The sequence below is a fragment of the Ranitomeya variabilis genome, chromosome 4 (genome assembly GCF_051348905.1).
Source record: "Ranitomeya variabilis isolate aRanVar5 chromosome 4, aRanVar5.hap1, whole genome shotgun sequence".
In the NCBI taxonomy this organism is placed as follows: Eukaryota; Metazoa; Chordata; class Amphibia; order Anura; family Dendrobatidae; genus Ranitomeya; species Ranitomeya variabilis.
In genome coordinates, this window is record NC_135235.1 from 154589272 (window position 1) to 154604260 (window position 14989).

At 45.3% G+C, this 14989-nt stretch overlaps 1 protein-coding gene across 2 annotated transcripts in view; it reads left to right on the top strand.

The window, feature by feature from the left end:
- LOC143770082 (core histone macro-H2A.2-like) overlaps positions 1–14989 on the top strand; it is a 111295-nt gene that overhangs the window by 53027 nt on the left and 43279 nt on the right. The window contains exon 2 of one of the 2 annotated variants that reach the window (XM_077259331.1): positions 3098–3158. The exons of the other annotated variant lie outside the window; for it this stretch is intronic. The gene's annotated coding sequence lies outside the window, so the exon portion shown is untranslated. The remainder of the gene's footprint in view (positions 1–3097; positions 3159–14989) is intronic. 2 annotated transcript variants of the gene reach the window in all.

A 14989-nucleotide genomic window follows, 5' to 3' on the forward strand; every position in this document is an offset into this window, starting at 1 on the left:
AACGGGAGCATCGGGAAGGCTGCGGGGGCCGCCGGAAGGTGAGAATATCGAGATTTTTTATTTTTTTTTTTACATTCTATCTTTTACTATTGATGCTGCATAGGCAACATCAATAGTAAAAAGTTGGTCACACTTGTCAAACACTGTTTGACAAGTGTGACCAACCTGTCAATCAGCTTCCAAGCAATGCTACGGATCTGTCAAAAAAACAGATCAGTGCATCCGTTTTTTTACAATCTGCACAGGATCCGTCTTTTCAACATTTTGACGGATTGTCACTGATTGTAAAAAACGGAAGTGTGAAAGAGCCCTTAGATTCAGTGTGATAACTTTTCTTCTTCATACAACACTACTTGTGGAAGGACAGGGTACTGCAGTTCAACCATTGAAATGAAAGTGTGTCCAAGAACCCCCAGCGATAAATGCTGCACAGGATGGACTGTTATATAGCTAATAGAGGGCATAGTGATCAGGGCATCGTCTCATAACTCAGTATGCTTAAAGGGAACCTGTCACCCCGTTTTTTCCGTATGAGATAAAAATACTGTTAAATAGGGCCTGAGCTGTGCATTACAATAGTGTATTTTGTGGACCCCGATTCCTCACCTATGCTGCCGAAATACGTTACCAAAGTAGCCGTTTTCGCCTGTCAATCAGGCTGGTCTGGTCAGATGGGAGTGGTGTCTTCCCCCAGATCTTGCTTAGTTTTCCGTTGGTGGCGTAGTGGTGTGCGCATGCCCAAGTCCAGAATCCACTGCACAGGGGAGGGAAAAGAGCGCGATCTGCGCTATTCCCCTGGTGATCGGTGGGGGCGGCCATCTTCCTGTGGCCGCGCGTGCGCAGATGGAGCGCTCTGCTGCCTGGGGCTTCAGGAAAATGGCCGCGGGATGCCGCGCGTGGGCAGATGGAGATCGCGGCGGCCATTTTCCTGAAGCAGAGATGCGAACTCTTCTTCAGGAAAATGGCCGCCGCGATCTCCATCTGCGCACGCGCGGTATCCCGCGGCCATTTTCCTGAAGCCCCGGGCAGCAGAGCGCTCCATCTGCGCATGCGCGGCCACAGGAAGATGGCCGCCCCCACCGATCACCAGGGGAATAGCGCAGATCGCGCTCTTTTCCCTCCCCTGTGCAGTGGATTCTGGACTTGGGCATGCGCACACCACTACGCCACCAACGGAAAACTAAGCAAGATCTTGGGGAAGACACCGCCCATCTGACCAGACCAGCCTGATTGACAGGCGAAAACGGCTACTTTGGTAATGTATTTCGGTAGCATAGGTGAGGAATCGGGGTCCACAAAATACACTATTGTAATGCACAGCTCAGGCCCTATTTAACAGTATTTTTATCTCATACGGAAAAAACGGGGTGACAGGTTCCCTTTAAGGAAATGTGTAACTAAACAGTTGTTAGGCTTTTTGCTATGTAATCTGAGAGCAGCGTGATGTAGGGTCAAAGACCCTGATTCCAGTGATGTCACTTGCTGGGATGTGTATTGTAGTTTCAATAAAATTGGTTTATCACCAGAAGATTCTCTAGAGGACTAGTTGTCTAGTGCCATGTAGTCCTCCTGCTTTGTGTATCTCTGCTCTAACCCCTGATTGGCAGCGTTCTGCCAATCACTGATGTGGGCGGGGTTGCATGGAGCTCAGCATTCAGAGAACTGATAGTCACTGTTTGATCAAAACTGTAGCATGTAGCCCAGTAAGTAACACTTCACAAGAATCATGGTCTCTGTCCCTACATCTTGCTGATCTAATAACATGGCAGATTCCCTTTAATATCCTGCATTTGGCTTTATTTTGGATATGTATTAGACATTGAATATCCAATGTGGTACAAATTGGTCCCTCTATAAAAATTTGTCCTGTTCCCGCAAGCCTAATATTGAATTCCTTTGAGATGCTGCAATTTAGGAGCAACATGTTTTGAGATTTCTCATCACTGCTTTCTCAGAAAGTAGGTTTTTCTAATATACACATTTATTTTTCATAATGATTTTTTATACATTGAAGTAGTATAAGGGATTGTTTTTTATGTGATAAATTGTACTTTTAATGCCACAATTTTTGGAAATGCATAATGAAAGACTTACGGTAAGGTTTTTGTTTTGTTTTTATTATTGAGGTTTGGGGAGGTGGCGGTAGAAAAAATGAACAGATTCCCAAATGCTTTTTGAGTTTCCTGGGATCAACACAAGGAGATAATACCAACTTGATGACCTGATGTGAAAGTGTTCTTAATCATACCTCCCAATGTCTGGGATACTTTACCCCACCTCTGGAAAAAACTTTAAAGAGAACCTGTCACCTGAAGAAAGGCTAATAACCTGCAGATATGGGGCTGATCTGTAGGTTACTAGTGTTCTTAATCTGCCCAGCACCCACATTTAGACCCCTACTGCTGGGAGGAAATGAACTTTATTCCCCCCTGGCAGTGTCCCGGTTTCAGTCACCGCTCTGTGTATATAGAGCAATAGCTGTAACCAAGCCCTCCACACTGACTGAAAGCCGGCCCTAATGCTGAGCTGCTGTCAGTCAGTGCGGGGGGGAGCGCAGTTACAGTCGCCTCTCATTATATACAGAGCAGTGATTCAACCCACGCCAACACCATCCCCGTAAATGAGACTAGGACGCTGCCGGGAAAAATAAAGTTAATTTTGTTACAGCAGCGGGGGTCTAGGTGCTGGCAGTGGCAGGTTCTGAACAAACATTAAGCTGCAGATTAACCCCTATTCAGTTGGTTAATAGCGTCTTTTTCAGGTGACCGGTTCTCTGAACAGTTCAGACACTGGACCGGGAATTTGTATTCAAATGGTCCTGTGCCTTAATAGTCCAGTTTTCCAGAAATAATAACGAGGACATTCAGAGGTGTGTTTATTGTGTATGGCTAACATATGTGGGCACAAGAGAAGAAAATTAACACAATTTGTGATTTACGGTATCTCTCTTGAGAAGGGTAATTGTTTTTTTTTTTCCATGCCCAAATCTATGTGCTGTAAGAGTATGTATAACATTATATCACTAAGTGTGTGCACAAGTCCAGGTTCTTGATCCTGTATTTCTTTCTGCCTCCTGTGCCTTTAATTATCTTTACAGGAGGAGACATGTGGTTGCCATAGTAACAACCTCCATTTTATAAAGGTGTCAGTTGGTGAAGGTGAGTGTCCAAGGAGCCATCACAGGCAGGGAAGGAGGGAGAGTCTGTGTCTGATTTGTCTGTAATGGACACGACACTGATAAGATGTCTTAATATTGACCCGCAGAACACAAGAACAATTAAATCATACAGAAGATACTGTATATAGAGTATACATAACATGGCATATAACAGCCATGCATAACACGGCATATAACAGTCATATATGACACGGCTTATAAGTTATAGTCGTACCTGACACGGCTTATAAGATATAGTCATGTATTACACTGCATATAACAGCCATGCATAACACGGCATATAACAGTCATATATGACACGGCTTATAAGTTATAGTCGTACCTGACACGGCTTATAAGATATAGTGGTATCTGACACTGCATATAAGATATAGTCATGTATTACACTGCATATAACAGCGATACGTAACACGGCATATAACAGTCATATATGACACGGCATATAAGTTACAGTCGTACCTGACATGGCATACAAGTTAGTCGTACCTGACACGGCATATAAGTTAGTCGTACCTGACACGGCATATAAGTTACAGTCGTACCTGACACGGCATATAAGTTACAGTCGTACCTGACACGGCATATAAGTTAGTCGTACCTGACACGGCATATAAGTTACAGTCGTACCTGACACGGCATATAAGTTACAGTCGTACCTGACACGGCATATAAGTTACAGTCGTACCTGACACGGCATATAAGTTAGTCGTACCTGACACGGCATATAAGTTACAGTCGTACCTGACACGGCATATAAGTTACAGTCGTACCTGACACGGCATATAAGTTACAGTCGTACCTGACACGGCATACAAGTTACAGTCGTACCTGACACGGCATATAAGTTACAGTCGTACCTGACACGGCATATAAGTTACAGTCGTACCTGACACGGCATATAAGTTACAGTCGTACCTGACACGGCATATAAGTTACAGTCGTACCTGACACGGCATATAAGTTACAGTCGTACCTGACACGGCATATAAGTTACAGTCGTACCTGACACGGCATATAAGTTAGTCGTACCTGACACGGCATATAAGTTACAGTCGTACCTGACACGGCATACAAGTTACAGTCGTACCTGACACGGCATATAAGTTACAGTCGTACCTGACACGGCATATAAGTTACAGTCGTACCTGACACGGCATATAAGTTACAGTCGTACCTGACACGGCATATAAGTTACAGCCGTACCTGACACGGCATATAAGTTACAGTCGTACCTGACACGGCATATAAGTTACAGTCGTACCTGACACGGCATATAAGTTACAGTCGTACCTGACACGGCATACAAGTTACAGTCGTACCTGACACGGCATACAAGTTACAGTCGTACCTGACACGGCATACAAGTGCTACTTTCACACATCAGGTTTTTTACATCAGGCACAATCCGGCGAGTGTTGGAAAAACCGGATTCGACGCAGATTGTGAAAATCTGATGCGACGGATCCGTTTTTTCGACGGATCCAGCTAGAATATCTAGATTATTGGATAAAAAAAAATTTGGAGCATGCTCAGTTTGAAAAACCGGAATACGGCGCCGGAATCGGTCATTTTCCGGATCCGGCACCTTCCGGCTTCCATTCTAGCAAACAGCCGGAAGTGCCGGATCCGGCGCTTCCGGCTTTTTCGCCTGAGACAAACGTTGCTATGGACGTTTTTTCCAGAAACCGGAAACTGCAGATTTGCCGGATCCGGCGAAAACCGGACGAAACGCAATGTCATCCGGCACTAATGCAAGTCTATGGGGAAAAAAACTGGATCCGGCAGCAACATTCGCTGGATCCGGTTTTTTGACATTTAGGGTACGTTCACACAGGACTTTTTTGCTGCTTTTTTTTGCTGCTTTTTTTTATGCTAATTTTCAGCTGCTTTTTACAGTACCATTAAAGCCTATGAGATTTCAGAAATCTCATGCACACACGTTGGTTTTTTGTTTGATCAGTATTTTCTGCTTTGCTGCTTTTTTTGGGCATAGGGCATGTCACTTCTTTCAGTGTTTTTGCTGCGTTTTTGCAGCGTTTTTTCACCCATTGACTTGAATGGGTGATGAAAAAAACGCTGCAAAAACGCATGTAGCATTATTTGCTGCGTTTTTTGTGCAGAAAATCATGGCCAGCAGGAAGGGATCTCACAGCCAAGAGCTTAGGGGTGTGGTTAGTGAGGTGTGAAGAGCCATTGTGAGGTGTCCTGATTGTGATCTATTGTGAGGGAGTTCCTGGTAGTAAGGTGTGAAGAGCCATTGTGAGGTGTCCTAGCAGCTGAAAATTGGCATAAAAAAAAACTGCAGCAAAAATCTGCAGCAAAAAAGTCCTGTGTGAACGTACCCAAAAAACGCACCAAATACGCACCAAAAAAACGCACCTAAATTAGCATTAAAAAAAGCAGCAAAAAAAAGCAGCAAAAAAGTCCTGTGTGAACGTACCCTTAGCCGGATTTAGCCTGACAGCGAAAACCTGATGTGTGAAAGTAGCCTAAGATATAGTCGTACCTGATACGGCTTATAAGATAGTCGTACCTGACACGGCTTATAAGATATCATTTGGTGGCGTCTGTGACTCACTGATCCTATTCCAAGTTTCACAGTTAAATGAGTGTTTTGAGGTTTACACTGTGTAGACAATTAGGCAATTTGTATATATATATTTTTTTTAATTTGTTTCTTTTCAAACACAAATAAAGTATAGCATACATATTTGTCCTTGTCATTAGTCTGCATGGTTACATTTACAAAGGATGGTAAGGACAGCACATACATATGCCAATCATTTCACAGAAGGAAAACATGTGTGTATAATTATAAAACAATCAAAACATAGTTATAAACATAAAACTCTTAAACTACAACCAAACTAAGCCTCTGAAACTATTAAGCCGCCATTTAACGATAGTGGAATATTATTTCCCCCCTCCATTGCGCAGTACTTGCAGAACAAAAGTCAGATAAACCACGTCTTTCTCTATTAATCATGTCACAGGGTAAGATGAGGTGTTCCATCTATCCCAGATTTTGTTGAACTTACCGGGCAACCCCTGTTTTGATAAAGAGTGCGCTCATAAGGTACGACTGCATTCACCAACTCAATCCAGGACCTAATGGAGGGGGGTGAATTCCCCATCCATCGCAGGGCTAACAACTTCCGTGCCAAAAACAGGGTTTCACGTAGAAAAATCCCCACATAATGGTCCCAAGCCTCCTCGTCCCGCACTCCAAACAGGCAGACTAAAGGCTCAAGAGGAATCGGGATTGACAGTATAGAAGCTAATAGTGACGTTACCTCCCTCCAATAGTGAAGAACAATGGGGCACTGCCATACCATATGTACAAAGTCCACGTCTGGTGAGTGACAACGCTAACATTCCGACGTCGAGTATCGACCCATCCGAAAGAGTCTCAGTGGAGTCAAATATGACTGGTGGATTATATATAGCTGGGTCATCCTATTATTGACCGACGGGGAGACTCTGAGGGGGAAGTCCAAAATATCCTCCCATTCCTCATTCTGCATATCTGTGATGAGCCCCTCCCATTTGCCTCTCACTGACTCTATAACAGAATTCGTTCCCGTTGATAGCAGATATGTGTATAGGGACGAGATAAGGCCCTGAGGTCCCTGTGACTTAAGAATGCCTATCAGGGGTAAAGATGAAATGTTACGGTTTGTTCCCACACTCCTGACAAATGACTGAATGGCAGATCTGAGTTGCAGGTATCGGAAAAATTGAGATCTTGGAAGATCATATCTAACTTGTAGCTGCTCCAAGGATCTAAAGACCCCCTGATCGTACAAATCTCCCATTGACAGGACTCCGTGGGAAACCCAAAAATTTGTAGACGGGTGATTCACCAGTGTAGGGAAATAACCATTATCCCATAGAGGCATCTCGGCTACAATGTCCGCAAACCCAGTGACCCTTTTAATTTTCTTCCAAGTGGATCGCGCCAATCGTATCATGGGCAACAATCGAGGGGCATTTATTTTTTCTGATTCTAGAAGACCCAGTGGACACTTAGTGCCAACAGAGTTAACCAGGTGGCTTTCAGAATTAGGGAGATAATTATGAGGCATCCATTTACAAAGTGCCTTGGCCTATCCCGCCAGATAGTATAAAAAGAAATCTGGCAATGCCGCTCCTCCCCCCTGTTTAGGTCTTTGCAAAGTCGCCAGTTTAAGTTTGGGTCTGCTTTTTCCCCACACGAATGGGGCAACATAAGAATTTAAGTTAGTGAAAAAGAATTTTGGTACAGTTACTGCGCTATGCTGAAGACAATAGTTGAATTTAGGGAGCAGAATCCTTTTTATGAGATTAATGCGGCCTGCTACAGACAGTGGAAGTTTACTCCAAGATGTGAATTTCGATTTGGCGTATTCTAGCAGGGGGAGGGCATTGAGTTGTAGATCCGATCCGCTACATCGGGACATATAAATACCCAAGTATTTAAATTCAGACACTACAGGTAACAGGGAAAGAGCGTTAAGATTAGATATTGGGGATTGGGACAGAGACAAAAGGGCAGACTTATCCCAATTAATATATAGGCCTGAGAACCCACTAAATTTATCTATGGTAGTAATTACCTTTGGCAACGTTTCTTCTACCTTATCCATGAATACTATCATGTCATCAGCATATAGACCAATGATGTCGGTGCGGTCCGCTATTTTAATACCATCAATATCGGGGGCAGAACGTAGACGTATAGCTAATGCCTCTATCACTAGAGCAAACAAGGCTGGGGAGAGGGGACACCCCTGACGAGTTCCCCTATGCAGTGAAAATGGCTCAGACATGGAGCCGTTTACGATTATGCGGGCTTTAGGTTTCAAGTATAATACACCAACCCATTTCAAAATTTTTTCCCCAAAGCCATACTTCTGCAGACAAGCAGATAAAAAGGGCCACTCAAGAGAGTCGAACGCCTTAGCCGCGTCCAGCGACGCCAGCGCCCAACTGTTATCTGGTAGTAAAGAGCTATATTGAATCACTGATTGAACCCGCCTAATGTTTATAGATGTACTCTTACCAGGCATAAAGCCTGTTTGATCTGGATGTATAATATCTAATATAATGGAGTTCAACCTGGTAGCCAGTATCTTAGCAAAGATCTTATAATCCACGATTACCAACGATATGGGACGATAGGATACACATTCCAAAGGATCTTTCCCCTCCTTCTTAAGTACGATAATATGTGCCTCATAAAAAGTATCAGGTAGACATCCACCCTCCCATATCTCTTTAAATACTTTCAGCAAAAGCGGAGCCAGTATCTCCCGGTATCTCCTATACAGCTCTACAGGGAAGCCATCCGGCCCAGGGGCCCTCCCAGAAGCCATATCCGTTATAGCCTGCTCCACTTCCTCCAAAGTAAATTCAGCGTCCATAAAGGCCTGCTGGGTGGGGCTCAGTGTGGGGAACGCTATATCGGACAAATAACCTAGACAATCGGAAACGCTAAAACCACTCTTAGATTCATACAACCCTCTATAGATAGTAATTATAAAAACATTGAAGAATTTCTTCAGTAGTGGAATTTAATGAGTTATCTGGTGAGCGAATTTGTATTATCATGTTAGATGTGTTGTGTTGACGCACCAAGTAGGCCAAAAATTTTCCCGCCTGATTCCCCATTTCAAAGTACGATTGTCGCATAAAAAAAAGTTTACGCTTAGATTTAGTGTCCAAGTGTTGGGTATATAATCTTTGTAGAGTCAGCCACTCAATTCTATTGTTATTAGTCTGGTCAGCTGTATATGCGGCCTCAGCATTTCTCAAACGTTGCTCAACCTCATCGTCCTCCCTTGATGTTACCCTTTTGATATAAGAGATTGTAGGAGACAGCCCCTTAAATATGCCTTAAGTGCATCCCAAAATAAATTAATATTTTGAAGATCTGAGTGGGATTGGATGTAGCAGTTCAACTGGTCAACCGTCCTATCATCTGAATCTATTAGTTTGAGCCAGAAGGGATTTAACTTCCATATTCTACCATTATTCATTTTCCCAAACACGAGTTTAAGTATAATCGGGCTGTGGTCTGAAATTCCTCTATTACCGTGCTCCACACTATCCACCCACTGCACCAAGTTGCCGGATCCGAAAATATAGTCTATACGTGAGAGAGAACGTCTAGTGGATGAGTGGCAGGTATATCCCCTCTCCCCCTGGCCGCGCATCCTCCATAGGTCTATCCAACCGCTATTTTCTATGAATAGTGCCAGCTGAGTCGGGACCGAAGAAGGGAGGGAGGACAAGGGTTCCCCAGGAGATCCATCTCCCAATCTCATTCTTTAAAGATCACTGTCCATAATTAGGTTGAGGTCACCCATACAAATAACATGCGCGTCTGGGTAATTTAACGCAAAGCTCATTGCCATCTTAAGTATTGAGGTACTGGCCGGAGGAGGGTTGTAAATACACAATATGACATATTCGCGGGAATTAATTAATGCATGGACAAAAACAAAACGTCCCTCCAAATCCCGCCGAGTTGTTTGGGCTTCCCATCGGACATCTCTATGTACTAATAATGATACCCCTCTCGAGTAACTAGTGTGAAACGCGTGAGCATGCCATTGTACCCAAGGCTTCTGTACACAGTTGGCCGTATCTCTGGTCAGGTGTGTCTCCACCAAGACCACGATATGGGGATGGTACCGCCTTATCTGAGAAAACACCTTAATTTTCTTCCGGGGTGACTTAATACCCCGTATGTTCCACGTCCTACATATTAGCTCAGACCCCATATCCACCTGTTAAAGACATGATATGCATTGATAGTAATTAGAGTCCACAGACTACGCATAGAAGGTTACAACAGTGTCGAAGGCGGCTTTTACCTAAATACCTACTGAGGCTAGTTAACTTTAACAAGGAAAAAAAACAACTTAACAAGAATTGAATAATCCAGGAGCTTAATTCAACGCTCCCATCCTCAAATAAACCTGGGGATACCCCCGCTGATTCCAGCGTCCGGTATTGTTGGTACATTAAACATTCGCAGGGAGAGCTCCAATTCAACAATTGAATAGTTGTAAATCAGCTGAGAACCTATCAGGGTTCTGCTCCATTAGACTTCCCACGAGAACGCATCCAGTCCGCTGCCTGACGGGTCAGTGAAGAACAGGGAGGAACCATTGCTGACAACCCGCAGACGCGCCGGGTAGATCATGGAGTAGATAATGTTCTTATTTCTGAGTTTCTTCTTGACATCTACAAATCTTGCCCGCTGTTTCTGGAGCTCAACGGAGAAGTCTGGAAATATCGAGATTGTAGCATCGTCGAACTTGATGGGACTCTTTTGTCGTGCCAGCCGCATGATAGCATCTCTGTCCTTGCAGTTGAGGATACGCGCCAGGAAAGGTCTGGGCGGAGCTCCAGGAGGAAGAGACTTGGTGGGGACTCTATGGGCTCTTTCCACCGAGAACATTGGGGAAAATGCGTCTCCCAACGAGGACTTAAGCCAATCCTCCAGGAATTTTTCAGGCTGCTGGCCTTCCGCACGTTCCGGCAGACCTATGATGCGAATGTTATTGCGACGCATTCTGTTCTCTAGATAATCAGCCTTTTGTTTCCAGGCATTTGTGGAACCAGCAACTTTTGCCAATTTTGCCTCCATAGGTTTAATGGTGTCTTCTACCCGAGACACCCTTGTCTCTACTTCCACCATACGTCCCTTCATAGCTTGCATGTCTTGTCTTAGACGTCCCACCTCAGTGTGCACATCCTCTATTTGCTCAGAAATGGACGTTCTAGTCAGAGATATAGCTTGCATTAATTGTGCAGATGCTTGCGTAAGAGTCAGTTCATCTTGCTCAACCTCATCAATATTATCAGAAAGACGGTTTTTCCCCCGCTGGGCTTGAGGAGCTATTCCTAAGAGATCTTGCATTATCTTGGGCATCACTCCTAGCAAACTCTCTTAGCTTGTCAGCTGCAGATGTATTCTTTTGTACGCTGCATGATTGATAGGTGAGTGACGCAGCAGGGTGGTCCAAATCAGAACCGCAGCAGTGTCTAGCGGCCACACCAGAGTTGTTGTATATAGTGTGTAATGTTGCTGGGAGCCTCTATGATCAGGAGGCGCACTGGTGTACTGTCAGGAGATGTAGGTTGAAAATTAACGGCAGTCCCTGTGACAGGGAAAGTCCTAAGTAGCGGTGATAGCAGTGAGGGGGGGGGCCCCAGAAGGTCTCCAATTTGAAGTACAGCCAGCCGAGTTATTACTTATGGGGGAACGTGGGGCTCAATCTTTCAGAGCTCACACCACGTTGTCCCTGAGTTTATGGAGAGCAGAGATGCGCTGCTCAGCCGAGCTGTAGCAATGAGGAGCTGCGCTGCACCCTCTACTGCAGGGGCGCGCGCTTCAGTAATGGCCGCCACACATAGCTGCCCCCGCCACCAGTATATCTTCCTCTTCTCTCCCGCCGGGCCAGGGTCCCGCAGCTCTCACCTGCAGGCGTCCACTGCCTTCCTGAGATTAAGGAGGAACTTCAGCCGCCGTTATCTGCAGCGCCGTGCCCTGTGTCAGAGGAGCGTCCTCCCGGAAGATGGCCGCCGTCACATGCAGGGCTCACCGCACCGCTGATCTTCCTCCCTCGCCAACGCTCTCCAGTCACCGCTTCAGCCCTCTCCAGGGGCCAGCAGCTTCTATGTCTCCAGGGGTCCCGGCAGCAGTGGGGTATGTACTTATAAAGGGGTCTAATAGGCAGGATGGTGGCTGGATATTGGGGAGCTCTCCCAGAACGCGTCCTTCTTCACTTACTCCATAGCCACGCCCCCAGGCAATTTGTATTTTTGATGAATAATTTTATTATTCAACACCTACAGTGCTGTCCGTTAGTCCAAAAGGTGAATAAACCATGAACCTAAATATTTTAAGTGAGGTATTTTTTTCTTTATTAGAAAAATTCCTTCCCAATTTTTTATGCAACTGACTGCAAGTGTGAACTGAATCATATTTATCAAGACTTTGCGAATGGTATTTTATCCATCCATCCATTTGTGTGCTGACTGCAAGTGTGAACTGAATCATATTTAGCAAGACTTTGCGAATGGTATTTTATCCATCACTCCTGTGTTTTCTTTTTTCGTTTTTTTTTCTGATTTAAGTGTTCAAAGCTATCTTTTTTTTTTTTTTTTTTTTTTTTTTCTTTTGTCCAACTGCTTTATGGCCTTCCTCAGCATTGGTTGTTTACCATGCATAGTAATGCCTGCTCTGGCCTTATGCTAATTGGTTGATTGCTGATTGTGGCCATTTGGTTCCTGATACTAGCAGTCACTCCATTCATATATATTTAGTATGTCTGGGATGGGACGCGTGCGGGTTCGCGTGTGCAACAGTTTTAAGTGCTTCGCAGTTAGACAATGGCAGTTGGACAGGGCAGGAGACAGGTAAGGTGCATAAGTTCTATAAACAATCATGCTTTTTGGTCAGTCATACTACATTTTGCATTAATCATATCTATCTGCTTCTTATTTGTTTTTACTTCTGCTTTCTCACAACTCGCCCGCCCTTTAACACATTCTGGGCCATCTCTCTATATCCACCCCTCCCTCCTCCCCTCTCCCATGTATAACTCTGAGGCCCTACTGACATTTCTTACCCACTCCAAACCAGCCACTACCGCCATGCAGCACTCAAAACGCTCATACAAATCATCCCACCACCTGCTCTTTCTGTTTTTTCTCCTTCTACTAGTTGCAGGTGACATCTCCCCGAACCCTGGCCCCCCCTCCACCAGCATACATTACTCCTCTCCAGCTGCATACAGAAACCCTGCTAATCTTATTAACATTCAGTGCATGCCTTCTCCTATCGCTTTCCACTGTGCTCTCTGGAATGCACGGGGTCTGTGTGCAACAAATTAACTTACATCCACGATCTTTTCCTCTCTAATTCCCTTAACCTTCTGGCTATTACAGAAACCTGGATCCAGGACTCAGACACCACCGCCGCTGCCGCTCTCTCGTTTGGTGGGCTGAAATTTTCACATACCACCAGACCTGAGAACAGACAGGGTGGGGGTGTTGGTTTGCTCCTCTCATCACAATGTGCTTTCCAGGTCATCCCCCTGGTTCCCTCACTCACATTTCCTTCCTTTGAAGTCCACGCCGTTAGACTCTTTAAGCCCTTCTCCTTGCGAGTGGCGGTTATTTATTGCCCTCCAGGCTCCTCCCGCCAGTTTCTAGACCACTTTGCCACCTGGCTTACTCACTTTCTATCCGGTGACATCCCCGCCCTCATCATGGGAGACTTTAACATCCCCATCAATGATCCCCCCTCCCAATCTGCCGCTCAACTTCTTTCTCTAACTTCTTCATTCGGCCTCACAGTTTACTGATTCTCCTACGCATGAGGATGGGAATACTCTGGACCTGGTCTTCTCCCGTCCCAGCTTGCTGCACGATTTTACGAACTCCCCTCTCCCGCTCTCAGACCACAACCTTCTTTCCTTCTCTGTCAAGAATTGTCTCCTCACCCAGGACACCCCCACTTACCACACTTATCGGAATACACGTACCATTAATACCCAGCAGCTTATGGACAATCTCCACACATCTCTAGCCCCCATCTCCTCCCTCTCCTGTCCAGACTTAGCATTGTCACACTTCAATAATACACTGAAGAATGCCCTAGATGAAGCAGCACCTTCTACACGCAGAAAGACACGACACAGACAACGGCAGCCCTGGCACACTATGCAAACACGCTTCCTGCAGCGTTGCTCAAGGTGTGCAGAGTGGCAGTGGAGAAAATCTCTTAGCAGAAGACTTCATCCACTATAAGTTTATGCTCAAAACCTACAACTCTGCCCTTTATCTGGCCAAACAATCCTACTTCACCACCCTCATCACCTCACTATCCAACAACCCAAAACGACTTTTTGAAACCTTAAACTTCCTCCTGAAACCTAAAGTACAGGCCCCCATCACCAACCTCAGCGGTGAGGATCTGGCCACTTATTTCTTAGAAAAAATCAACCTCATCCATCAGGATATCTCAGCGCAATCTCCTCAGTGCCTGGATTCCCTTCCCTGCCGCACCTCAAGCTCACTAGACATCTTCGAGCCTGTTTCAGAAGAAGAAGTCTCCAAGCTCCTCGCTTCTGCTCGGCCTACAACCTGCAACAGTGACCCCATTCCCTCACCTCTCCTGCAGTCTCTCTCACCAGTGGTCACCACTCACCTGACTAAAATATTTAACCTCTCTCTTTCTTCAGGTATCTTTCCCTCATTTAAACATGCCATCATAACCCCTTTACTTAAAAAGCCATCCCTGGACCAGAACTGCACTGCTAACTACAGACCTGTCTCTAACCTTTCCTTCATCTCTAAACTCCTTGAACGCTTCATTCACTCCCGTCTAATCCGCTATCTCTCGGATAACTCTCTTCTCGACCCCTTACAATCTGGTTTCCGCTCTTTACACTCCACTGAAACTGCCCTCACTAAAGTCTCTAATGATCTAATAACAGCTAAATCCAAAGGTCATTGCTCTCTGCTGATTCTCCTGGATCTGTCTGCCGCATTCGACACTGTGGATCACCAGCTCCTTCTCATTATGCTCCGCTCCATAGGCCTCAAGGACACAGCCCTCCCCTGGTTCTCCTCCTACCTATCTGACCGCTCCTTCACTGTATCTTTTGCCGGCTCCTCTTCCTCTCCTCGTCCCCTTACTATCGGGGTTCCGCAAGGCTCGGTCCTAGGCCCCCTCCTCTTCTCTCTTTACACGGCCCCTATTGGACAAACAATCAGCAGATTTGGGTTCCAGTATCATCTCTATGCTGATGA